Below are 16,046 nucleotides of genomic sequence, written 5' to 3' on the forward strand. Positions count from 1 at the left end.
TATTCCATCTGTCCAGTGAGGGCCACTCTTGTGGTCATAGATGTTAGATGTTCTTATGGTGTCTCACGTTTATTGCAGCTATGGTTGTCCTGGGTTCCTGTGTGGTTGTGGTGTGTGCTGTGTCCTTTTAATGTTGGTGTGGACACCAGCACTTGTGAATGGGTTCCAGTCAGTGTGTCTGTGGCAGGTAAGTGTGTTACTGGTTTCACTTACCTGCCATCTCCTTATAGCTGTATGTGTTCCCCTCTCCTTGTAGCTTGGCCAGTGGAGACTCCTGTTTGTCCGTGTTGGGGAGGAACAGGTAGTCTTTACCCTGCTCCTAGTCCAGGGATTTCCTGAGGGTTAGTAGGGCCCCGAGGTTCCGGAGTATGAGCCCTCCTACCATCTGGGTTGGCTCATACGGTTAGGAGTCAGGGCTAGAATTAGGGAAGCTGTAGGAGGTGTCCTGCTCCCTTATTTCTCCTTTTGGCCAGGCTGATTCCCCTTTACCCTCTGACACCGCACGGTGGGGGGTTTCCCCCACTCCCCGCCGTGATACTAAAGCTGTGAGCCGCACCCACAACAGACCATGTGACACAGAAGCTACCAGATGAAAAAGAATGTTACCAACAAAATAAAGTGGCACATTCCATACATAGTGTCTGGGTTTGGAGCATTTCCACCCGTTTAGGCCACTTTTTTCTGTGAGTTTTTGTCTTTATGTGTATGGAATGTGCCACTTTATTTTGTTGGTTACATTCTTTTGCACCTGGTAGCTGCTGTGTCACATGGTCTGTTGTGGGTGCGGCTCACAGCTTTATCCTACCTCACAGTGCATTGGTGATACCACTATGGAGGCATGTGAGAGTCTGGCTGTGAGTTGGTTTCTAGCACTGTTCAGACCCTGTTCACACACCACGGGCAGTTGAGTGGTAGGACCCCATGCGTGCTGAGACACTGGAAGATATTGGCAAAGTTCTCAGCTTTTTACATCGGCCTGAGGAATTGGCTAATATTGTCAGTTGCGTATCATCATGTACACAGACCCATTGAAATGAATGGGTCAGGATTCAGTGCGGGTGCGATGCGTGAAGTGAACTTGCTTGTGTGAAAGGGGCCTTATACTGATTGTTGTCACCTGCCCCTCCACGGAGCTACAGAGGTAAAGAATTGACTTCCCTGTGCTGGTTGCTGACCACCATTGAGATTTAATTTAACACATAATGAAATGAAGAGCAATGGAAATGACGCTTTGTGCGATGACACTATATCTACCATATGTAGTTATGAATTGTTCATGTGTAAATGAACATAGAAAATGAAAGCGTCCTGTCCTCATACGGTGGGTGGGGGGGTAATGAATCAGTAAAAAACGTTCTAATTACAAAAGATAGAATTGAATCCAATATCGGACGGTCATGCTCTGACATATGTCGCTATCAATTGTCACGCAGGCATACATTTCCCATTTCCATCAGCCAATGGCATGGTCGGCTGATCAGACAAAATAATAAATCAGGGACACTGATACAATTAATATCCGGCTATATTAAACTTGTATTGATTTTCAGTCTCGGTTAAGCTGCTGATCTGGCCATCCTACACTATGGGAAAATAAGCATACAAACCAGTATCTGTGATGGTCTAACCGTGTTCTTGTGAGAAATACCAATATAATGGCTCATCTCCATAACAGCCAGCACAAAGCCCTACTTCCAGGATTTTGTATACATACTAACATACTAACATAGTAACATAGTTTATGAGGCTGAAAAAAGATATCTGTCCATCCAGCTCAGCCTGTTATCCTGCAAGTTGATCCAGAGGAAGGTAAGAAAAACCCTGTGAGGTAGAAGCCAATTTTCCTCACTTTAGGGGATAAAAATTCCTCCCCGACTCCAATCAGGCAGTCAGAATAACTCCCTGGATCAACGACCATATAGTGGTGATTCTTATCTTTGCAGTAACATAATGAAGTAGTTTTACCTGCTGCCCGCAGATAATATACGGTACCAGATAACCAAATAACATACAGAAATGGGCCATGCTGACCCTTTAAGGTAGAAGTGGAACTTAAAGGGAACGTAGCAAGTATTTAACTTGGCCACTTTCTGGTTACTGTTGACCACTGTGTTTGTAAGATGATTATAAGTCTTACTAATATAGTCCTTATTGAAATTCTGCACATTTTTTTTTATATTTGATAAGTATCATATTCCCCCTTGTTTAATCCTTTGTGCTGTCCACAGAGATCTTGTCAATAAAATGGCTGCTGATGGAGGGTCATGTGACCAGGCAAATCACCACTCAAACACACTGTACCTGCACTAAACTCCCAACAGGACAAGTGCAGATGGCAGATGCAGTGTATTTGTACAAGGGAGACATCACATGGAGATGAATTACCTGATCACATGACCCTCCATCAGCAGCCATTTTATGGACAAGACCTCTGTGTGGACAGTACAAAAGACTTTATAAACAAGGGGGCATACATTATGAAATATAGATAACCATGAAGGATTGTAACAAAGGCTATATTAATAAGTGCCACAGTCATCTTATATGCCCATTGGCGGTCATTTATTAAGCTGAAATCACAGGTTCCTTGCGTATGGCGTCCCCCAAGGACGGCTGGCTGCTACCATATTGCCATCTCCCCTCTGGTTTTCTCACTGACAGAATACATATGCTATAAATTCCTTTACTGCTGATTGTCTCCTTTATTAATGCCCATGTCGATGTCAGTACTGGATGCTTGGATCATATACAGTACAGTGCCTCGTAGAATTATTACAGGCTAAGTACTTGGCGTGTTGCCATATGGTGCCTTTTTGAGGCACCTTATTGTCTTCCAAAATAAACCTTTTTATTCTTTAAAAATCTTGCACTTGCACTTAGGCATTATGGGAATGCAGTATCAGATATAGACCACAATTAAGACTAATGATATAAATGCAGCTCTTACCTCCTCTGATGAGCAGGCAAAAGCATGTTTTTTCCACAGTTCAAAACATTTCAGTGATCACATCCTTCCACCTTTTTGTCACCATACACAATAATTGAATGAAACCTCATGACATCTATGGACAGTTAAAGCAGTGATTTACAATATTATGTAACACACAATATGGAAACAAGTACTCTCTCTAATACCCTACAATAAAATATGCATGTTTACTTGCTGACACTTTATCTAAGTTAAGTAATGCTGAAAGGGTTAATAATTCAAGCTGACTCCTGTGAAATAACAGCGTGTTCATAATTTATATAGTCGATTTCATTACACATTTTTCCCCTGGAACGAACTGCTCAATAAATTTACAATTTACGATTTTTATCTGCAGACAGTCAAACAGAGAAGGGTAAACCAAAGCCACACTCAGCACTTTTTCCTGGCTCCTGAATCGGACACAGAGGCAGCTCAAGGTTTCACTGCACTCGTACGAGCCATGAAGGTGGAGAGTCTTTGGAGACCAAGTCAATAAGATTGGGCATGAGAGAAGGATTTTTTTTCTTGGTGCCTTCTGGTCAGTAATTGAAATTCTGGAACCTCAGCTAATCAAGAATCACGTCTTGAATGCTGAGAAAACCTCAAGATCTTTCAGAACGAGTGGAACATCTGCCTTCCTCCCTGTTTTTGTTCTGTAGGGATATGAATAAAAGGTCTAGATGAGGCTTTGTGATTTTAAGATTCAATTTATATTTGTTTATATCAACACATCAAGACTGTTTGAATAACATTTCCTCAATTTGTGTCAAATCAGTCAAAGGAACAAGAGGATACAATTGTTACAAGCCTTAATTAGACTTCATAACGTGACTGATCAAGTTATATAGAACGATGTCAAAATTATATGGGTCTTCCTGCAGTTTCAAACAAAAAATACAGTATAAAAAACTCTGCCTGGTGTAAAATTATAAAACAAGTCATACTCACCTTACTGATCCCTTATCATTCCTGTTCTGATGCTTCATGGCCCCCCATCAAGCTTTCAACTCCCTGGTCCCTTTTGACCTGCAGGAAATAACAGCTCAACGAGTCGCAGGCTGAGGTGAGTCTTATTCTGTGTGTTAAGATGGACCAGGAAGTAAAGACTGGGTGGGGTCTACTTAATGGAGAGCCTTTTGAAAGAATTACATGGCTGGACAACATCTTTAACATATAGGAAACAGCCAGACAGGGCAGGGGCCTATATACTAAAACAGTGAGGTAGATTTACTATTGAAAATGTGACAGTTTTTTGGCGCATTTTGTGCCCAAAAAACTGGCATGCATGCTTTGCATCACATTTAATGTTTTACACTATTCTGACAGGGGCATGGCTTTGCGGGACAGGGTGGGGCTTTGTGGGAAAAGGAAAATACACCTACATGCACCAAAAATGCATCACTATTTTGGCACATTTATGGAGTGAAACTATGCCAATTTATGGGTGGCGTAAACCGCGACTAGACAGTAGGGTGTTTCATTTTTCCAAAGATGTGATTTTCATATGACTTTGCTTACGCCCCGAGTCTCAGTGATGTATATGCCAAATTTCAAGAAGATTGGATAATATTTAGGGGTTGCACACATTGATCACTTTTATTACAACTCTCACCCCTGTATCTAGGAGGTTGGTCTAAAAACGACTTCAGTTTCAGGATCCCAGGTTCTCTGCATCAAGCAAGGTGGATGACAAAGGCAATATATGCACTTAAAATTGTCCTCTTCACTAAACAGTTGAATATTCCTCAACGATAATTGAAAGGAATGAAACGAGTTGCACATTTTGTCAGCCTCATATATGTTCACTTTTTGCACGAGGCAATTGTAAGTCGATGCGTCCAAAGAATGATTTGGATATGCTATAGCTTCTGACCACTAACCCAGATGCAGACATCAAAAAAAGTGCTCTCACAGTTGCTAAGAGACACCTTTGGTATCTATCAGAAACAAACGTAGGAATGGCTTTTTTGGATGAACGTATTACTTAGGCTGTTAAGGAAAATATGACAAAAAATTTTGAAACCAAACCTGCAATAAAAAAGGAAATGAAACGATTAGAGGGTAAAAACCTAGTTTTTGAAGGAAAAGATCTGAGCTATTTCATTACTAATGAAACAAAGACATTCTTTGAATTGTTTGGGGTCCACAACGTGACAGAATACTGCAGTGATTCTCTAAGAAGCCATGTGAACGCTCTTAATGTGGTCAATTATACCGCAGAAAGAGGATAAAAAAGTTTAACAAATCGGTCAGGGACGAACAACAAAAACAATTTTTGTTGAGGGTAGTCGAGCATCACAGAAAAGTCGTCACCAAGCTTACAAAAGAAGGGATTGCATCGTTCAAAGTTGATTAATATAACACATACTACCTATTAATCTTAGGCTACTTTCACACTCGCATTTGGTGCAGATCCGTCATGGATCTGCACAGACAGATCCGTTCAGATAATACAAACGTCTGCATCCATTCAGAACGGATCCATTTGTATTATCTTTAACATAGCCAAGACGGATCCGTCTTGAACACTATTGAAAGTCAATGGAGGACGGATCCATCTTGAACACTATTGAAAGTCAATGGAGGACGGATCAGTTTTCTATTATGTCATAGAAAACGGATCCGTCCCCATTGACTTACATCCGTTTGGCTCAGTTTTGTCAGACGGACATCAAAATGCTGCAAGTAGTGTTTTGGTGTCCGCCTCCAAAGCGGAATGGAGACTGATCGGAGGCAAACTGATGCATTCTGAGTGGATACTTTTCCATTCAGGATGCACTAGTGCCAAACTGATCTGTAAGTTTGTGATTTCTAGTTTTCCCATTAAAAGTAATTAACATTGAGAAATCGTATTTTTTGACTACTTTTACAAAACTGATCAAAGTGTGCAATCTCTAAATATTATCCAACCTTCTTGAAATTTGGCATATATATCTTTTACATCACTGAGACTCGGGTCGTAAGCAAAGTCTGCAACAATTTTACATTTTATTTTTTTCCATTACAAAATGAAACACCCTACTAGACAGCTGGTGCACGGACAATATTTTTGGCACACAGACAAAATTCTGCCACATGGACCATTTTTTGCCCAAGAAATGAATTCTAGTGAAAAATCTGGTGCAGGATTTATGATACTTCAAATTGACAAAGGTCCATGCACAAGAATAGTAATAGATCCTGTCTATGATTTATATTCCGAATGAAAGCTGAACTCTGGTTGCTATACACAACAAGAAACCGTTCTTACAGCTCTCAGATTTTATGTTTCCATGAGTTTACGTTCACTAATATAATCCAGAATTTATGGCACTGTATCTCTGTCAAAATTTGGCCTCTAATGGAAAAACATTAACAGAAATGAAACAGTTATCTAAAATACTTCAAGGTAAGGCTGTGACAGTGTACATATGACCTATGAAAGTGTTATTTACTGATATAGATTTGGCTAACATGGTAACATTGTGTTCCTTGAGAAATTATGGTACATGTGTCTCTGATCTTTCTATAAGGCCTCATGCACACGACCGTATTTTTTTGCGGTCCGCAAAACGGGGTTCCGTTTTTCCGTGATCCGTGACCGTTTTTTCGTCCGTGGGTCTTCCTTGATTTTTGGAGGATCCACGGACATGAAAAAAAAAGTCGTTTTGGTGTACGCCTGGCCGTGCGGAGCCAAACGGATCCGTCCTGAATTACAATGCAAGTCAATGGGGACGGATCCGTTTGACGTTGACACAATATGGTGCAATTTCAAACGGATCCGTCCCCCATTGACTTTCAATGTAAAGTCAGGAGTTAATATACCATCGGATCGGAGTTTTCTCCAATCCGATGGTATATTTTAACTTGAAGCGTCCCCATCACCATGGGAAAGCCTCTATGTTAGAATATACTGTCGGATTTGAGTTACATCGTGAAACTCAAATCCGACAGTATATTCTAACACAGAGGCGTTCCCATGGTGATGGGGACGCTTCAGGTTAGAATATACTAAAAGAACTGTGTACATGACTGCCCCCTGCTGCCTGGCAGGTGCTGCCAGGCAGCAGGGGGCAGCCCCCCCCCTGTAGTTAACACATTGGAGGCAGGCCCCCCCCTCCCCTGTAGTTAACTCATTGGTGGCCAGTGGGCCCCCTCTCCCCTGTAGTTAACTCATTGGTGGCCAGTGGGACCCCCCTCCCCTGTAGTTAACTCATTGGTGGCCAGTGGGCCCCCCCTCCCCTGTAGTTAACTCATTGGTGGCCAGTGGGCCCCCCCCTCCCCTGTAGTTAACTCATTGGTGGCCAGTGGGCCCCCCCTCCCCTGTAGTTAACTCATTGGTGGCCAGTGGGCCCCCCCTCCCCTGTAGTTAACTCGTTGGTGGCCAGTGGGCCTTCTCCCCTCCCTCCCCCACCTAATTAAAATCTCTCCCCTATCATTGGTGGCAGCGGAGTGTACCGATCGGAGTCCCAGTTTAATCGCTGGGGCTCCGATCGGTAACCATGGCAACCAGGACGCTACTGCAGTCCCAGTTGCCATGGTTACTTAGCAATTTGTAGAACCATTATACTTACCTGCGAGCTGCGATCTCTGCGTCCGGCCGGGAGCTCCTCCTACTGGTAAGTGACAGGTCCGGCCGGGAGCTCCTCCTACTGGTAAGTGACAGTCATGTACACAGTTCTGTTAGTATATTCTAACCTGAAGCGTCCCCATCACCATGGGAACGCCTCTGTGTTAGAATATACTGTCGGATTTGAGTTTTCACGAAGTGAAAACTCATCTCTGAAAAAGCTTTTATGCAGACGGATCTTCGGAACCGTCTGCATAAAAACTAACCTACGGCCACGGATCACGGACACGGATGCCAATCTTGTGTGCATCCGTGTTCTTTCACGGACCCATTGACTTGAATGGGTCCGTGAACCGTTGGCCGTGAAAAAAATAGGACAGGTCATATTTTTTTCACGGCCAGGAAACACGGCTCACGGATACGGCTGCCAAACGGTGCATTTTCCGATTTTTCCACGGACCCATTGAAAGTCAATGGGTCCGCGAAAAAAAACGGAAAACGGCACAACGGCCACGGATGCACACAACGGTCGTGTGCATGAGGCCTAAGTCTGAAATCGCATACACACTTATACACATACACGCATACTCACAAAAAGTTAGGGATATTTGGCTTTCTGGTGAAATTTATGGAAAACGTAAAAAGTTCACACTACAGGATATTATCATGAAAGTAGGGCATTTAAGTAGAAGCATGCAATGTTGATTTCCTCATGTCAAACAATTTATTGAAAAAAAAAAGCCAACAACAGAGGTAGTATTCACAGATTACCACCATTGAAATTTAGCCATTATTTCATTCATATTAAAATGAGATAACCCCCAAAATATCAAAGAAAGAAAAATAAACAAAAGTAAAAAACAGTCCTAATAATATAGTGAAATTATGGATGTAGACTGGTTTCTTGTTGGGAGACAGTCGATTTGGTATCACCCAAGTGATGCTTTTATAGGTGGAGACCAATATATTTTCTGGGACTCTGTCCCTGAGTCTCAACCTATTCTAAAAGCCCTGCCTACAAGACGGAATGGCCGCCCCGATAGGGGCGATCCCGTATCAGGAACCTCCTGTATTGCCCTGGGCTGGTCCTGATAGGGAAGTGGAAGGCCTAGTGATTAGAGTTGAGCGAACACCTGGATGTTCGGGTTCGAGAAGTTCGGCCGAACTTCCCGGAAATGTTCGGGTTCGGGATCCGAACCCGACCCGAACTTCGTCCCGAACCCGAACCCCATTGAAGTCAATGGGGACCCGAACTTTTGGGCACTAAAAAGGCTGTAAAACAGCCCAGGAAAGAGCTAGAGGGCTGCAAAAGGCAGCAACATGTAGGTAACAAACAAATGTGGATAGGGAAATAAATTAAAATAAAAATTAAAAAAATAAAAATTAACCAATATCAATTGGACAGAGGTCCCATAGCAGAGAATCTGGCTTCACGTCAGCAGAGAATCAGTCTCTTCATGCCATAGCAAAGAATCTGGATTCATGTCAGCAGAGAATCAGTCTCTTCATGCCATAGCAGAGAATCTGGCTTCATGTCAGCACAGAATCAGTCTTCATGTCATAGCAGAGAATCAGGCTTCACGTCACCCACCACTGGAACAGGCCACTGTCACATATTTAGGCCCCGGCACCCAGACAGAGGAGAGAGGTCCCGTAACAGAGAATCTGGCTTCATGTCAGCACAGAATCAGTCTTCATGTCATAGCAGAGAATCAGGCTTCACGTCACCCACCACTGGAACAGGCCACTGTCACATATTTAGGCCCAGGCACCCAGGCAGAGGAGAGAGGTCCCGTAACAGAGAATCTGGCCTTATGTCAACACAGAATCAGTCTTCATGTCATAGCAGAGAATCAGGCTTCACGTCACCCACCACTGGAACAGGCCACTGTCACATATTTAGGCCCAGGCACCCAGGCAGAGGAGAGAGGTCCCGTAACAGAGAATCTGGCCTTATGTCAACACAGAATCAGTCTTCATGTCATAGCAGAGAATCAGGCTTCACGTCACCCACCACTGGAACAGGCCACTGTCACATATTTAGGCCCCGGCACCCAGACAGAGGAGAGAGGTCCCGTAACAGAGAATCTGGCCTTATGTCAGCACAGAATCAGTCTTCATGTCATAGCAGAGAATCAGGCTTCACGTCACCCACCACTGGAACAGGCCACTGTCACATATTTAGGCCCAGGCACCCAGGCAGAGGAGAGAGGTCCCGTAACAGAGAATCTGGCCTTATGTCAGCACAGAATCAGTCTTCATGTCATAGCAGAGAATCAGGCTTCACGTCACCCACCACTGGAACAGGCCACTGTCACATATTTAGGCCCCGGCACCCAGACAGAGGAGAGAGGTCCCGTAACAGAGAATCTGGCCTTATGTCAGCGCAGAATCAGTCTTCATGTCATAGCAGAGAATCAGGCTTCACGTCACCCACCACTGGAACAGGCCACTGTCACATATTTAGGCCCCGACTCCCAGACAGAGGAGAGAGGTCCCGTAACAGAGAATCTGGCCTTATGTCAGCGCAGAATCAGTCTTCATGTCATAGCAGAGAATCAGGCTTCACGTCACCCACCACTGGAACAGGCCACTGTCACATATTTAGGCCCAGGCACCCAGGCAGAGGAGAGAGGTCCCGTAACAGAGAATCTGGCCTTATGTCAGCACAGAATCAGTCTTCATGTCATAGCAGAGAATCAGGCTTCCCGTCACCCACCACTGGAACAGGCCACTGTCACATATTTAGGCCCCGGCACCCAGACAGAGGAGAGAAGTCCCGTAACAGAGAATCTGGCCTTATGTCAGCGCAGAATCAGTCTTCATGTCATAGCAGAGAATCAGGCTTCACGTCACCCACCACTGGAACAGGCCACTGTCACATATTTAGGCCCAGGCACCCAGGCAGAGGAGAGAGGTCCCGTAACAGAGAATCTGGCCTTATGTCAGCACAGAATCAGTCTTCATGTCATAGCAGAGAATCAGGCTTCACGTCACCCACCACTGGAACAGGCCACTGTCACATATTTAGGCCCCGGCACCCAGACAAAGGAGAGAGGTCCCGTAACAGAGAATCTGGCCTTATGTCAGCGCAGAATCAGTCTTCATGTCATAGCAGAGAATCAGGCTTCACGTCACCCACCACTGGAACAGGCCACTGTCACATATTTAGGCCCAGGCAGAGGAGAGAGGTCCCGTAACAGAGAATCTGGCCTTATGTCAGCACAGAATCAGTCTTCATGTCATAGCAGAGAATCAGGCTTCACGTCACCCACCACTGGAACAGGCCACTGTCACATATTTAGGCCCCGGCACCCAGACAGAGGTCCCGTAACAGAGAATCTGGCCTTATGTCAGCGCAGAATCAGTCTTCATGTCATAGCAGAGAATCAGGCTTCACGTCACCCACCACTGGAACAGACCACTGTCACATATTTAGGCCCAGGCACCCAGGCAGAGGAGAGAGGTCCCGTAACAGAGAATCTGGCCTTATGTCAGCACAGAATCAGTCTTCATATCATAGCAGAGAATCAGGCTTCACGTCACCCACCACTGGAACAGGCCACTGTCACACATTTAGGCCCCGGCACCCAGACAGAGGAGAGGTTCATTCAACTTTGGGTTGCCCCGCAATATAATGGTAAAATGAAAATAAAAATAGGATTGAATGAGGAAGTGCCCTGGAGTAGAATAATATATTGTTAAGGGGAGGTAGTTAATATCTAATCTGCACAAGGGATGGACAGGTCCTGTGGGATCCATGCCTGGTTTATTTTTATGAACGTCAGCTTGTCCACATTGGCTGTAGACAGGCGGCTGCGTTTGTCTGTAATGACGCCCCCTGCCGTGCTGAATACACGTTCAGACAAAACGCTGGCCGCCGGGCAGGCCAGCACCTCCAAGGCATAAAAGGCTAGCTCTGGCCACGTGGACAATTTGGAGACCCAGAAGTTGAATGGGGCCGAACCATCAGTCAGTACGTGGAGGGGTGTGCACAGGTACTGTTCCACCATGTTAGTGAAATGTTGCCTCCTGCTAACACGTTCCGTATCATGTGGTTGTGCAGTTAGCTGTGGCGTGGTGACAAAACTTTTCCACATCTCTGCCATGCTAACCCTGCCCTCAGAGGAGCTGGCCGTGACACAGCTGCGTTGGCGACCTCTTGCTCCTCCTCTGCCTTCGCCTTGGGCTTCCACTGGTTCCCCTGTGACATTTGGGAATCCTCTCAGTAGCGCGTCTACCAACGTGCGCTTGTACTCGCGCATCTTCCTATCACGCTCCAGTGTAGAAAGTAAGGTGGGCACATTGTCTTTGTACCGGGGATCCAGCAGGGTGGCAACCCAGTAGTCCGCGCACGTTAAAATGTGGGCAACTCTGCTGTCGTTGCGCAGGCACTGCAGCATGTAGTCGCTCATGTGTGCCAGGCTGCCCAGAGGTAAGGACAAGCTGTCCTCTGTGGGAGGCGTATCGTCATCGTCCTGTGTTTCCCCCCAGCCACGCACCAGTGATGGGCCCGAGCTGCTTTGGGTGCCACCCCGCTGTGAACATGCTTCATCCTCATCCTCCTCCACCTCCTCCTCATCCTCGTCCTCCTCGTCCTCCAGTAGTGGGCCCTGTCTGGCCACATTTGTACCTGGCCTCTGGTGTTGCAAAAAACCTCCCTCTGAGTCACTTCGAAGAAACTGGCCTGAAAGTGCTAAAAATGACCCCTCTTCCTCCTGGGCCACCTCCTCTTCCATCATCGCCCTAAGTGTTTTCTCAAGGAGACATAGAAGTGGTATTGTAACGCTGATAATGGCGTCATCTCCACTGGCCATGTTGGTGGAGTACTCGAAACAGCGCAACAGGGCACACAGGTCTCGCATGGAGGCCCAGTCATTGGTGGTGAAGTGGTGCTGTTCCGCAGTGCGACTGACCCGTGCGTGCAGCAGCTGAAACTCCACTATGGCCTGCTGCTGCTCGCACAGTCTGTCCAGCATGTGAAAGGTGGAGTTCCACCTGGTGGGCACATCGCATATGAGGCAGTGAGCTGGAAGGCCGAAGTTACGCTGTAGCGCAGACAGGCGTGCAGCAGCAGGGTGTGAGCGCCGGAAGCGCGAACAGACGGCCCGCACTTTATGCAGCAACTCTGACATGTCGGGGTAGTTGCGAATGAACTTGACAGGCAAGGGATGTGCGTCAAACCGGCTAGTCCCAGAGCTGCAACGAGATTTCGCCCATTATCGCACACCACCAGGCCGGGCTTGAGGCTCACCGGCAGCAACCACTTGTCGGTCTGTTGTTCTATACCCCGCCACAACTCCTGTGCGGTGTGGGGCCTGTCCCCCAAACATATGAGTTTCAGAACGGCCTGCTGACGTTTACCCCGGGCTGTGCTGAAGTTGGTGGTGAAGGTGTGTGGCTGACTGGATGAGCAGGTGGAAGAAGAGGAAGAGGAAGCTGAGTAGGAGCAGGAGGAGACAGGAGGCAAAGAATGTTGCCCTGCGATCCTTGGCGGCGGAAGGACGTGAACCAAACAGCTCTCCGCCTGGGGCCTAGCTGCCACTACATTTACCCAGTGTGCAGTTAGGGAGATATAGCGTCCCTGGCCGTGCTTACTGGTCCACGTATCTGTGGTTAGGTGGACCTTGCCACAGATGGCGTTTCGCAGTACACACTTGATTTTATCGGACACTTGGTTGTGCAGGGAAGGCACGGCTCTCTTGGAGAAGTAATGGCGGCTGGGAACAACATACTGTGGGACAGCAAGCGACATGAGCTGTTTGAAGCTGTCTGTGTCCTCCAGCCTAAATGACAGCATTTCATAGGCCAGTAGTTTAGAAATGCTGGCATTCAGGGCCAGGGATCGAGGGTGGCTAGGTGGGAATTTACGCTTTCTCTCAAATGTTTGTGAGATGGAGAGCTGAACGCTGCCGTGTGACATGGTTGAGATGCTTGGTGACGCAGGTGGTGGTGTTGGTGGTACATCCCATGTTTGCTGGGCGGCAGGTGCCAACGTTCCTCCAGAGGCGGAGGAAGAGGCCGAGGCGGCGCCAGCAGCAGAAGAGGCCGAGGCGGCAGCAGCAGAAGAGGTAGCAGGGGAAGCCTGAGTGACTTCCTTGTTTTTAAGGTGTTTACTCCACTGCAGTTCATGCTTTGCATGCAGGTGCCTGGTCATGCAGGTTGTGCTAAGGTTCAGAACGTTAATGCCTCGCTTCAGGCTCTGATGGCACAGCGTGCAAACCACTCGGGTCTTGTCGTCAGCACATTGTTTGAAGAAGTGCCATGCCAGGGAACTCCTTGAAGCTGCCTTTGGGGTGCTCGGTCCCAGATGGCGGCGGTCAGTAGCAGGCGGAGTCTCTTGGCGGCGGGTGTTCTGATTTTGCCCACTGCTCCCTCTTTTGCTACGCTGTTGGCTCGGTCTCACCACTGCCTCTTCCTCTGAACTGTGAAAGTCAGTGGCACGACCTTCATTCCATGTGGGGTGTAGGACCTCATCGTCCCCTGCATCGTCTTCCACCCAGTCTTGACCCCTGACCTCCTGTTCAGTCTGCACACTGCAGAAAGACGCAGCAGTTGGCACCTGTGTTTCGTCATCATCAGAGACGTGCTGAGGTGGTATTCCCATGTCCTCATCATCAGGAAAAATAAGTGGTTGTGCGTTAGTGCATTCTATCTCTTCCACCCCTGGGGAAGGGCTAGGTGGATGCCCTTGGGAAACCCTGGCAGCAGAGTCTTCAAACAGCATAAGAGACTGCTGCATAACTTGAGGCTCAGACAGTTTCCCTGATATGCATGGGGGTGATGTGACAGACCGATGGGCTTGGTTTTCATGCGCCATCTGTGCACTTTCTGCAGAAGACTGGGTGGGAGATAATGTGAACGTGCTGGATCCACTGTCGGCCACCCAATTGACTAATGCCTGTACCTGCTCAGGCCTTACCATCCTTAGAACGGCATTGGGCCCCACCAAATATCGCTGTAAATTCTGCTGGCTACTGGGACCTGAGGTAGTTGGTTCACTAGGACGTGTGGCTGTGGCAGAACGGCCACGTCCTCTCCCAGCACCAGAGGGTCCACTAACACCACCACGACCATGTCCACGTCCGCGTACGCGTCCCTTATTAGATGTTTTCCTCATTGTTCCCGTTCACCACAATTTTGAGAATGGCAAATTTGGGAATAGTTTTTCAACCCAGAACAAAAACTGTGCTTTTACGGTCACTACAAATAACTTGACCAGCTCAAACAGTACAGATTTGGTTGAATAGAAATGTGAGGCCTATTTTTTTTTGCGCTGTGTGACAGGTATACGTTTAATCACAGAATTAGACTTGTATCTGCATGGTAGCGTGTGTGTTAAGTTTTTCTGAATGACACTATCAGCACCTTGAATCTAAGATATCCTTTTTGGGATAGATTTCAAGTAGGCCTCATATAGCATAAACTACTTATTTTGAGAATGTCAAATTTGGGAATAGTTTTTCACCACAGAACAAAAACTGTGCTTTTACGGTCACTACAAATAATTTGACCAGCTCAAACAGTACAGATTTGTTTGAATAGAAATGTGAGGCCAATTTTTTTTTGCGCTGTGTGACAGGTATAGGTTTAATCACAGAATTAGACTTGTATCTGCACGGTAGCGTGTGTGTTAAGTTTTTCTGAATGACACTATCAGCACCTTGAATCGAAGATATCCTTTTTGGGATAGATTTCAAGTAGGCCTCATATAGCATAAACTACTTATTTTGAGAATGTCAAATTTGGGAATAGTTTTTCAACCCAGAACAAAAACTGTGCTTTTACGGTCACTACAAATAACTTGACCAGCTCAAACAGTACAGATTTGGTTGAATAGAAATGTGAGACCTATTTTTTTTTGCGCTGGGTGACAGGTATACGTTTAATCACAGAATTAGACTTGTATCTGCACGGTAGCATGTGTGTTAAGTTTTTCTGAATGACACTATCAGCACCTTGAATCTAAGATATCCTTTTCGGGATAGATTTCAAGTAGGCCTCATATAGCATAAACTACTTAGTTATTTTGAGAATGTCAAATTTGGGAATAGTTTTTCAACCCAGAACAAAAACTGTGCTTTTACGGTCACTACAAATAATTTGACCAGCTCAAACAGTACAGATTTGTTTGAATAGAAATGTGAGGCCTATTTTTTTTTTGCGCTGTGTGACAGGTATACCTTTAATCACAGAATTAGACTTGTATCTGCACTGTAGCGTGTGTGTTAAGTTTTTCTGAATGACACTATCAGCACCTTGAATCGAAGATATCCTTTTTGGGATAGATTTCAAGTAGGCCTCATATAGCATAAACTACTTAGTTATTTTGAGAATGTCAAATTTGGGAATAGTTTTTCACCACAGAACAAAAACTGTGCTTTTACGGTCACTACAAATAATTTGACCAGCTCAAACAGTACAGATTTGTTTGAATAGAAATGTGAGGCCTATTTTTTTTTGCGCTGTGTGACAGGTATAGGTTTAATCACAGAATTAGACTTGTATCTGCACGGTAGCGTGTGT

The sequence above is a fragment of the Bufo bufo genome, chromosome 3, assembly GCF_905171765.1.
Source record: "Bufo bufo chromosome 3, aBufBuf1.1, whole genome shotgun sequence".
NCBI classification, from domain to species: Eukaryota; Metazoa; Chordata; class Amphibia; order Anura; family Bufonidae; genus Bufo; species Bufo bufo.